The sequence below is a fragment of the Staurois parvus genome, unplaced genomic scaffold (genome assembly GCF_062004578.1).
Source record: "Staurois parvus isolate SC_StPar_1 unplaced genomic scaffold, SC_StPar_1.0 ptg000819l, whole genome shotgun sequence".
NCBI classification, from domain to species: domain Eukaryota; kingdom Metazoa; phylum Chordata; class Amphibia; order Anura; family Ranidae; genus Staurois; species Staurois parvus.
This window is the reverse complement of record NW_028318615.1, coordinates 702,223-714,486: the sequence shown is the minus strand read 5'-3', so window position 1 is coordinate 714,486 and position 12,264 is coordinate 702,223.

Sequence of the window (12,264 nt, the reverse complement as noted above, 5' to 3'; positions counted from 1 at the left end):
CGGAACGCGAGCGCACAGGGCCCACAGTGTCTGAGGATGGACGTTGGCGCAGACAGGCAGAGACCAGCTGACTACATAGGTGGTTTTTATAGTACGTTATTTTGGCCTCCCTCTCAGCAGGTGTGAAAAAGGCCACCATTTTTGAACGGTAGCGAGGGTCCAACAAGGTGGACAGCCAAAAGTCATCCCTCTGTCTGATGGTTATTATTCGGCTGTCGCTACGCAAGCAACCGAGCATGCTATGGGCCATTTGTGCCAAGGAATGCGAGGGACTCCCTGCCTCCATCTCCACAGCATACTGCCACGGTGCGTCTGGGTCCTCTGTCTCCTCCTCCTCCTCTACCAGATGCTCCTGCTCCTCCACTCCTGTCCGCTGAGTGGAAAAACCACCCATTTCACTCAATAATTCCTGAGCACCAATGTCCTCCTCTACCTCCTCCTCTTCTTCCTGTCCTGCCCCCACAGGGGTCATGTGGCGTTGAGATCTGTGCGCCACGTCTACCGCACCCTGACCAGCCATTGTTAACAGCATTTGTTCCAGGACGTGCAACAGAGGAATGACGTCGTTCATCCCATAGTCCTGCCGACTCACGAATAGCGTGGCCTCCTCAAAGGGCCTGAGCAAGCGCAGGTGTCACGCATGAGCTGCCAATGGCTGACATCGAAGTTACACAGGGGAGTACCTTTATCCGCTTGTAACATCAGGAAATCGGTGATGGCCTTTCACTGCTCGTAAGGCGGTCTAACATATGTAGGGTTGAATTCCACCTTGTTGCAACGTCACAGCATGAGGAGTCGGTACGGGGGCCCATGGCAGATTACGTGCCTGGCAGCAGCAATGGGAGGCCCGTAATCTGCCAGCACCCTATGACAAAAAATGGAACCCACCAGCAGTGTGAGGAGAACTGAAAGTGGCACATGGCAGAGTGTGGCGATGGAGACAGCAGCAATGGGAGGCCGTACAGGGACCCATGAGAGACTCTGGACCTGGCAGCAGCATGAGGAGGCGGTATATAGGGGCCTATGGCAGATTAGGGGCCTGGCAGCAGCTATAGGAGGCCCATAATCTGCCAGCACCCTATGTCAAAAAATTCAACACACCAGCAGTGTGAGGAGACCTGAAAGTGGCACATGGCATGAGACACTGTGGACCTGGCAGCAGCATGAGGAGGCGGTATATAGGGGCCCATGGCAGATTAGGGGCCTGGCAGCAGCAATGGGAGGCCCGTAATCTGCCAGCACCCTATGTCAAAAAATTCTACACACCAGCAGTGTGTGAGGAGACCTGAAAGTGGCACATGGCAGAGTGTGGCAATGGAGACAGCAGCAATGGGAGGCCGTACAGGGACCCATGAGAGACTCTGGACCTGGCAGCAGCATGAGGAGGCGGTATATAGGGGCCTATGGCAGATTAGGGGCCTGGCAGCAGCTATGGGAGGCCCGTAATCTGCCAGCACCCTATGTCAAAAAATTCTACACACCAGCAGTGTGTGAGGAGACCTGAAAGTGGCACATGGCAGAGTGTGGCGATGGAGACAGCAGCAATGGGAGGCCGTACAGGGACCCATGAGAGACTCTGGACCTGGCAGCAGCATGAGGAGGCGGTATATAGGGGCCTATGGCAGATTAGGGGCCTGGCAGCAGCTATAGGAGGCCCGTAATCTGCCAGCACCCTATGTCAAAAAATTCTACACACCAGCAGTGTGTGAGGAGACCTGAAAGTGGCACATGGCAGAGTGTGGCGATGGAGACAGCAGCAATGGGAGGCCGTACAGGGAACCATGAGAGACTCTGGACCTGGCAGCAGCATGAGGAGGCGGTATATAGGGGCCTATGGCAGATTAGGGGCCTGGCAGCAGCTATAGGAGGCCCGTAATCTGCCAGCACCCTATGTCAAAAAATTCTACACACCAGCAGTGTGAGGAGACCTGAAAGTGGCACATGGCATGAGACACTGTGGACCTGGCAGCAGCATGAGGAGGCGGTATATAGGGGCCCATGGCAGATTAGGGGCCTGGCAGCAGCTATGGGAGGCCCGTAATCTGCCAGCACCCTATGTCAAAAAATTCTACACACCAGCAGTGTGTGAGGAGACCTGAAAGTGGCACATGGCAGAGTGTGGCGATGGAGACAGCAGCAATGGGAGGCCGTACAGGGACCCATGAGAGACTCTGGACTTGGCAGCAGCATGAGGAGGCGGTATAGGGGCCCATGGCAGATTAGGGGCCTGGCAGCAGCAATGGGAGGCCCGTAATCTGCCAGCACCCTATGTCAAAAAATTCTACACACCAGCAGTGTGTGAGGAGACCTGAAAGTGGCACATGGCAGAGTGTGGCGATGGAGACAGCAGCAATGGGAGGCCGTACAGGGACCCATGAGAGACTCTGGACCTGGCAGCAGCATGAGGAGGCGGTATATAGGGGCCTATGGCAGATTAGGGGCCTGGCAGCAGCTATAGGAGGCCCGTAATCTGCCAGCACCCTATGTCAAAAAATTCTACACACCAGCAGTGTGAGGAGACCTGAAAGTGGCACATGGCAGAGTGTGGCGATGGAGACAGCAGCAATGGGAGGCCGTACAGGGACCCATGAGAGACTCTGGACCTGGCAGCAGCATGAGGAGGCGGTATATAGGGGCCTATGGCAGATTAGGGGCCTGGCAGCAGCTATAGGAGGCCCGTAATCTGCCAGCACCCTATGTCAAAAAATTCTACACACCAGCAGTGTGAGGAGACCTGAAAGTGGCACATGGCAGAGTGTGGCGATGGAGACAGCAGCAATGGGAGGCCGTACAGGGACCCATGAGAGACTCTGGACCTGGCAGCAGCATGAGGAGGCGGTATATAGGGGCCTATGGCAGATTAGGGGCCTGGCAGCAGCTATGGGAGGCCCGTAATCTGCCAGCACCCTATGTCAAAAAATTCTACACACCAGCAGTGTGTGAGGAGACCTGAAAGTGGCACATGGCAGAGTGTGGCGATGGAGACAGCAGCAATGGGAGGCCGTACAGGGACCCATGAGAGACCCTGGACTTGGCAGCAGCATGAGGAGGCGGTATAGGGGCCCATGGCAGATTAGGGGCCTGGCAGCAGCAATGGGAGGCCCGTAATCTGCCAGCACCCTATGTCAAAAAATTCTACACACCAGCAGTGTGTGAGGAGACCTGAAAGTGGCACATGGCAGAGTGTGGCGATGGAGACAGCAGCAATGGGAGGCCGTACAGGGACCCATGAGAGACTCTGGACCTGGCAGCAGCATGAGGAGGCGGTATATAGGGGCCTATGGCAGATTAGGGGCCTGGCAGCAGCTATAGGAGGCCCGTAATCTGCCAGCACCCTATGTCAAAAAATTCTACACACCAGCAGTGTGAGGAGACCTGAAAGTGGCACATGGCAGAGTGTGGCGATGGAGACAGCAGCAATGGGAGGCCGTACAGGGAACCATGAGAGACTCTGGACCTGGCAGCAGCATGAGGAGGCGGTAAATAGGGGCCTATGGCAGATTAGGGGCCTGGCAGCAGCTATAGGAGGCCCATAATCTGCCAGCACCCTATGTCAAAAAATTCTACACACTAGCAGTGTGAGGAGACCTGAAAGTGGCACATGGCATGAGACACTGTGGACCTGGCAGCAGCATGAGGAGGCGGTATAGGGGCCCATGGCAGATTAGGGGCCTGGCAGCAGCTATGGGAGGCCCGTAATCTGCCAGCACCCTATGTCAAAAAATTCAACACACCAGCAGTGTGTGAGGAGACCTGAAAGTGGCACATGGCAGAGTGTGGCGATGGAGACAGCAGCAATGGGAGGCCGTACAGGGACCCATGAGAGACTCTGGACCTGGCAGCAGCATGAGGAGGCGGTATATAGGGGCCTATGGCAGATTAGGGGCCTGGCAGCAGCTATAGGAGGCCCGTAATCTGCCAGCACCCTATGTCAAAAAATTCTACACACCAGCAGTGTGAGGAGACCTGAAAGTGGCACATGGCAGAGTGTGGCGATGGAGACAGCAGCAATGGGAGGCCGTACAGGGAACCATGAGAGACTCTGGACCTGGCAGCAGCATGAGGAGGCGGTATATAGGGGCCTATGGCAGATTAGGGGCCTGGCAGCAGCTATAGGAGGCCCATAATCTGCCAGCACCCTATGTCTAAAAATTCTACACACCAGCAGTGTGAGGAGACCTGAAAGTGGCACATGGCATGAGACACTGTTGACCTGGCAGCAGCATGAGGAGGCGGTATATAGGGGCCCATGGCAGATTAGGGGCCTGGCAGCAGCTATGGGAGGCCCGTAATCTGCCAGCACCCTATGTCAAAAAATTCTACACACCAGCAGTGTGTGAGGAGACCTGAAAGTGGCACATGGCAGAGTGTGGCGATGGAGACAGCAGCAATGGGAGGCCGTACAGGGACCCATGAGAGACTCTGGACTTGGCAGCAGCATGAGGAAGCGGTATATAGGGGCCTATGGCAGATTAGGGGCCTGGCAGCAGCTATAGGAGGCCCGTAATCTGCCAGCACCCTATGTCAAAAAATTCTACACACCAGCAGTGTGAGGAGACCTGAAAGTGGCACATGGCAGAGTGTGGCGATGGAGACAGCAGCAATGGGAGGCCGTACAGGGACCCATGAGAGACTCTGGACCTGGCAGCAGCATGAGGAGGCGGTATATAGGGGCCTATGGCAGATTAGGGGCCTGGCAGCAGCTATGGGAGGCCCGTAATCTGCCAGCACCCTATGTCAAAAAATTCTACACACCAGCAGTGTGTGAGGAGACCTGAAAGTGGCACATGGCAGAGTGTGGCGATGGAGACAGCAGCAATGGGAGGCCGTACAGGGACCCATGAGAGACCCTGGACTTGGCAGCAGCATGAGGAGGCGGTATAGGGGCCCATGGCAGATTAGGGGCCTGGCAGCAGCAATGGGAGGCCCGTAATCTGCCAGCACCCTATGTCAAAAAATTCTACACACCAGCAGTGTGTGAGGAGACCTGATAGTGGCACATGGCAGAGTGTGGCGATGGAGACAGCAGCAATGGGAGGCCGTACAGGGACCCATGAGAGACTCTGGACCTGGCAGCAGCATGAGGAGGCGGTATATAGGGGCCTATGGCAGATTAGGGGCCTGGCAGCAGCTATAGGAGGCCCGTAATCTGCCAGCACCCTATGTCAAAAAATTCTACACACCAGCAGTGTGAGGAGACCTGAAAGTGGCACATGGCAGAGTGTGGCGATGGAGACAGCAGCAATGGGAGGCCGTACAGGGAACCATGAGAGACTCTGGACCTGGCAGCAGCATGAGGAGGCGGTATATAGGGGCCTATGGCAGATTAGGGGCCTGGCAGCAGCTATAGGAGGCCCATAATCTGCCAGCACCCTATGTCAAAAAATTCTACACACCAGCAGTGTGTGAGGAGACCTGAAAGTGGCACATGGCATGAGACACTGTGGACCTGGCAGCAGCATGAGGAGGCGGTATATAGGGGCCCATGGCAGATTAGGGGCCTGGCAGCAGCTATGGGAGGCCCGTAATCTGCCAGCACCCTATGTCAAAAAATTCTACACACCAGCAGTGTGTGAGGAGACCTGAAAGTGGCACATGGCAGAGTGTGGCGATGGAGACAACCCACCGACTGTTTTGCTCGCTGCCAAGCTGCCACCCTCTTCTCCTGATGATGCGGAAGCAATAGCCTGATGACGACGAGGCTGCCAAGTGCGATCAGCCTCATCATCATCAATTAGGGTCTCCGCCTCTCTACTAGCCCCCTCGGCTGCGTGTGGGTCAGGAGACAGACCTATCTCTACACCGGCTACCGAGCCACTCTCCTCGCCACTACTTCTTCGCCTGGCTGCTGAAGAGGCGGATGTCTCCCCCCGTTCCTGACCGCCCTCTGTTAGCTCTTCCTCACTGTACTGGATGACACCGGGAGCACTAGCCTCTGGCTGCGAATAGTGCTGCCTCGACCCCTTCCTCTGCTGCCACGTCTGCTCGCTCCTAAAACATTGCCTCCTCTGCCACTCCTCTGCATGTTGTCTGACATACTCTTTAATTAAACGATTCTGTGTCCCTGAGTAACAATTCTGTGGCCCTAAGTAACGGTTCTGTGGCCCTCAGTAACAGTTCTGTGTCCCTGAGTAACAATTCTGTGTCTGTGCGAGTAACAATTCTGTGGCCCTAAGTAACAGTTCTGTGGCCCTCAGTAACAATTATGTGTCCCTAAGTAACGGTTCTGTGGCCCTCAGTAACAATTCTGTGTCCCTGTGTAACAATTCTGTGTCTGTGCGAGTAACAATTCTGTGGCCCTAAGTAACAGTTCTGTGGCCCTCAGTAACAGTTCTGTGTCCCTGAGTAACAATTCTGTGTCTGTGCGAGTAACAATTCTGTGGCCCTAAGTAACAGTTCTGTGGCCCTCAGTAACAGTTCTGTGTCCCTGAGTAACAATTCTGTGTCTGTGCGAGTAACAATTCTGTGGCCCTAAGTAACAGTTCTGTGGCCCTCAGTAACAATTCTGTGTCCCTGAGTAACAATTCTGTGGCCCTAAGTAACGGTTCTGTGGCCCTCAGTAACAATTCTGTGTCCCTGTGTAACAATTCTGTGTCTGTGCGAGTAACAATTCTGTGGCCCTAAGTAACAGTTCTGTGGCCCTCAGTAACAGTTCTGTGTCCCTGAGTAACAATTCTGTGTCTGTGCGAGTAACAATTCTGTGGCCCTAAGTAACAGTTCTGTGGCCCTCAGTAACAGTTCTGTGTCCCTGAGTAACAATTCTGTGTCTGTGCGAGTAACAATTCTGTGGCCCTAAGTAACAGTTCTGTTGCCCTCAGTAACAATTCTGTGGCCCTAAGTAACGGTTCTGTGGAACTCAGTAACAATTCTGTGTCCCTGTGTAACAATTCTGTGTCTGTGCGAGTAACAATTCTGTGGCCCTAAGTAACAGTTCTGTGGCCCTCAGTAACAGTTCTGTGTCCCTGAGTAACAATTCTGTGTCTGTGCGAGTAAGAATTCTGTGTCTGTGCGAGTAACAATTCTGTGGCCCTAAGTAACGGTTCTGTGGCCCTCAGTAACAGTTCTGTGTCCCTGTGTAACAATTCTGTGTCTGTGCGAGTAACAATTCTGTGGCCCTAAGTAACAGTTCTGTGGCCCTCAGTAACAATTCTGTGGCCCTAAGTAACGGTTCTGTGGAACTCAGTAACAATTCTGTGTCCCTGTGTAACAATTCTGTGTCTGTGCGAGTAACAATTCTGTGGCCCTAAGTAACAGTTCTGTGGCCCTCAGTAACAGTTCTGTGTCCCTGAGTAACAATTCTGTGTCTGTGCGAGTAAGAATTCTGTGTCTGTGCGAGTAACAATTCTGTGGCCCTAAGTAACGGTTCTGTGGCCCTCAGTAACAGTTCTGTGTCCCTGTGTAACAATTCTGTGTCTGTGCGAGTAACAATTCTGTGGCCCTAAGTAACAGTTCTGTGGCCCTCAGTAACAATTCTGTGTCCCTGATTAACGTTTCTGTGGCCCCAAGTAACAGTTCTGTGGCCCTCAGTAACAATTCTGTGTCTGTGCGAGTAACAATTCTGTGTCTGTGCGAGTAACAATTCTGTGGCCCTAACAGTTCTGTGGCCCTCAGTAACAATTCTGTGTCCCTGATTAACGTTTCTGTGGCCCCAAGTAACAGTTCTGTGGCCCTCAGTAACAATTCTGTGTCTGTGCGAGTAACAATTCTGTGTCTGTGCGAGTAACAATTCTGTGGCCCTAAGTAACAGTTCTGTGGCCCTCAGTAACAATTCTGTGTCCCTGATTAACGTTTCTGTGGCCCCAAGTAACAGTTCTGTGGCCCTCAGTAACAATTCTGTGTCTGTGCGAGTAACAATTCTGTGTCTGTGCGAGTAACAATTCTGTGGCCCTAAGTAACAGTTCTGTGGCCCTCAGTAACAGTTCTGTGTCCCTGAGTAACAATTCTGTGTCTGTGCGAGTAACAATTCTGTGTCTGTGTGAGTAACAATTCTGTGGCCCTAAGTAACAGTTATGTGGCCCTCAGTAACAGTTCTGTGTCCCTGAGTAACAATTCTGTGACTGTGCGAGTAACAATTCTGTGGCCCTAAGTAACAGTTCTGTGGCCCTCAGTAACAGTTCTGTGTCCCTGAGTAACAATTCTGTGTCTGTGCGAGTAACAATTCTGTGTCTGTGCGAGTAACAATTCTGTGTCTGTGCGAGTAACAATTCTGTGGCCATAAGTAACGGTTCTGTGGCCCTCAGTAACAGTTCTGTGTCCCTGTGTAACAATTCTGTGTCTTTGCGAGTAACAATTCTGTGGCCCTAAGTAACAGTTCTGTGTCCCTGAGTAACAATTCTGTGTCTGTGCGAGTAACAATTCTGTGGCCCTAAGTAACAGTTCTGTGGCCCTCAGTAACAATTCTGTGTCCCTGATTAACGTTTCTGTGGCCCCAAGTAACAGTTCTGTGGCCCTCAGTAACAATTCTGTGTCTGTGCGAGTAACAATTCTGTGTCTGTGCGAGTAACAATTCTGTGGCCCTAACAGTTCTGTGGCCCTCAGTAACAATTCTGTGTCCCTGATTAACGTTTCTGTGGCCCCAAGTAACAGTTCTGTGGCCCTCAGTAACAATTCTGTGTCTGTGCGAGTAACAATTCTGTGTCTGTGCGAGTAACAATTCTGTGGCCCTAACTAACAGTTCTGTGGCCCTCAGTAACAATTCTGTGTCTGTGCGAGTAACAATTCTGTGTCTGTGCGAGTAACAATTCTGTGTCTGTGCGAGTAACAATTCTGTGGCCCTAAGTAACGGTTCTGTGGCCCTCAGTAACAGTTCTGTGTCCCTGTGTAACAATTCTGTGTCTGTGCGAGTAACAATTCTGTGGCCCTAAGTAACAGTTCTGTGGCCCTCAGTAACAATTCTGTGTCTGTGCGAGTAACAATTCTGTGTCTGTGCGAGTAACAATTCTGTGGCCCTAAGTAACAGTTCTGTGGCCCTCAGTAACAATTCTGTGTCTGTCCCTGAGTAACAATTCTGTGGCCCTAACTAAAGTTTCTGTGGCCCTAAGTAACAATTCTCTGGCACTCAGTAACAATTCTGTCTGTCCCTGAGTAACAATTCTGTGGCCCTAATAACGTTTCTGTGGCCCTAAGTAACAATTCTCTGGCACTCAGTAACAATTCTGTCTGTCCCTGAGTAACAATTCTGTGGCCCTAATAATGTTTCTGTGGCCCTAAGTAACAATTCTCTGGCACTCAGTAACAATTCTGTCTGTCCCTGAGTATGAATTCTGTGGCCCTAACTAGCGTTTCTTTGTCCCTAAGTAACGATTCTGTGGCCCTAATTAACAATTCTGTGTCCCTGAGTAATAGTTCTCTGTCCCTAAGTATCGTTTCTCTGTCCCCAAGTATCGTTTCTGTGGCCCTAACTCTGTCCCTGTCCCTAATACAGAGCGGTCTGCCTCTGTTCAATGACTGCAGGCAAATGAAGAATTCCAAAATGGCCGCTATTTATAGCTCGACCATTACACAGCGCTGGCTGGCTGGCTGCTGATTGGCTGATGCGATCACATGTCGTTGAGGAATGCATTATGGGTCAGCACGCCTTGTCTGCGCGCCTTCCCAGACATCCCCGCTCCGTCGCCGCACATGTCAGCCGCCATTTTCGGAAAAATTTCGATTCGCGCGTCCGAATTAGGCTATTTTTCGGATTCGGCACGAATCGAAATTTTTCCGATATTCGACTCGAATTCCACTTCGGCTACTTCGATTCGCTCATCTCTAATCACTACCTCTATGGGCGCGACGAGATCACGGCAGAAACTCACCATAAACCTCTGATTTCTATTTTCCAGAAACCCCTTTTGTGTGCAGCCAAACGTCTACAGAGCATGTTGTCACGTTACAAAGTTATTGCCTAAATGTTGTCTATAAACCTGGTCCTGAAATGTACATTAGTGACACTCTTAGAGCTACAGCAGCAGGTGGTACACCTGAGTATGCACAACACACAGTTTGCAATGTTCAGCGGGACCTGGATGTCCTGTCACAGATTAATCATTCAGACTATTTATACGTCATGGACCAACGATTGCTTCAGATAAAACAGCACACTGAAACCGATGAGAGTTTGCAGGCTCTTAAATATGTTGTTCTGAACGGTTGGCCTGATTCCAAGTTGGAAGCCCCATTACTTGTGAGAGAATATTGGACTTTCAGAGATGAAATCGCCATTCAAGATGGTATACTGTACAAGGGGCCAAGGGTCATCATTCCTAAATCTTTAAGATGGGAGATGCTGACTCGTATTCATGCCAGTCACATTGGTGGAGAAGCATGCTATAGACAAGCACGTGATACCCTATACTGGCCCAACATGCAGAACAAGATTGGAGACTTTGTTAGCTGTTGCTCGGCATGCAATGAATATGCGCAGGCACAACAGAAAGAACCTATGATGTCACATGTGCTGCCCACCCGGCCTTGGCAAATTGTAAGCATGGACTTACTGAATTATGCTGGGCAGGATTTTCTACTAATTGTTGATCACTATTCCGACTTTTGGGAGATTGAGCTACTTCCTGACCTGTCTGCTGATACTACCATCAAGCGTTGTAAAGCACAGTTTGCACGTTATGGCCAGCCGGATAGAGTCATCTCGGATAATGGACCTCAATTTGCATGTGAGCAGTTCAGACAGTTCTCTACAGATTTGGGATTTGATCATGTTACCTCATCCCCGAGGCACCCGCAAGCCAATGGCAAAGCAGAATCGGCTGTCAAGATAGTGAAGAATCTTTGTAAGAAGGCCAAGTTTGATGGCACTGATCCGTGGAAGGCCATTCTACATTGGAGGAACACCCCATCTGAAGGCATGGACAGTAGTCCTGCACAGCGCTTGATGTCCAGGAGATTGAAGACTTCATTGCCTGTGGCCAACAAATTACTTGATCCTTGTGTGGTTACAGGTGTCCCGGCAAAACTGCAGCGGAGGAAACAGATTGCCAAACTGTCATACAATGTGTCTGCTAAAGACTTACCTGAACTAAGCATTGGAGAGCCAATCCGTATGAAGCCGCTTCCAGGTGACAGGACCGGTCGCTGGAGACTAGGTTCCTGTGTTCAGAGGGTTGCTCCTCGATCATATCTTGAGGATGTAGAAGGCAGTCTTCACCACTGCAATCAAGTGGACCTTCGAAAAGCAGAACAATTCACCCCACAAGCCTATGAGCATCCTGCACGTGATCCTCCTGAGGTGCTCAATGCCCCGAGTCCTACTGGACCATATACTCAAAGCAGAGAGAACTCCGCTGTCATATCGGGATACAATGAGGATGACATAATGCAGCCACATATCCCGACAAGTTCTTCTCTGTCAAACACACCAGCCAGGAAAGAGGGTCGCTCCTTATCAACACCTTCTGGAACTGAATGGATTTCCCCAGGAAAATCCCTGTGGTCTTGCGTAGTGGTCGAGTTTCAAAACCACCAGATGGACTCAATCTGTAGTGTATCTACCAGTCACACAGCATGCCATGTTCAAGACTGTTCAGGATCTGGTTTAATTTCATTGTTTACAAGGTTTGAATTGAATGTAAAAAATGGGAGATGTTATAGAGTCATTGTACAAATCCTGTGACCCGACTTGTATCCGGGAATATTGCATCTCCTTAGACTTCCTATTTCATGTTCTATGCTGACCTGGATGCAGTTCTGTTGTACAACATGATTCCTCACACCAGCAGCTTGTGTTGTCTTCATTCCTGTACATGAAACAGTAGTCAGGAAGTGTAATGAGGAAATAAAGCCCTTTAAAAGCCTGAAGGTGCTTATTGGATTTTGGGGTCCTGTACTTGGCTGGACTGCCAAAACGTCTCTCACATGTGGTACCCCCATACTCGGGAGAAGTAGTAGAATGTAATTTGGGGAGTAATTCCACGTATACCCAATGCTTGTGTGAGCAATAAATCATTTATGTGACAATTTTGTGTAAGAAAAAAAAAAAAAAGTAATTTTCCAAAAACTTGTGGTAAAAAAATAATTTCTTCTATTGATTCAACATGCTTCTCAGCAAATAGTTTGGGGTGTCTACTTTCCAAAAAGGGGTCATTTTGGGGGGTGGGGGCATTTTATGCCCAGCATTAGAAGTTTATGCCACACATCACTCACTCCTCTAACCACCTGAAGACCAAGCCGTTTCTGACACTTTTTGTTCACCTGAAAAAAAATCAGTCTTTTTTGCTAAGAAATTGTAGCAGCGATTTTTCAAAGCATTTTTTTTAAAAAAATACA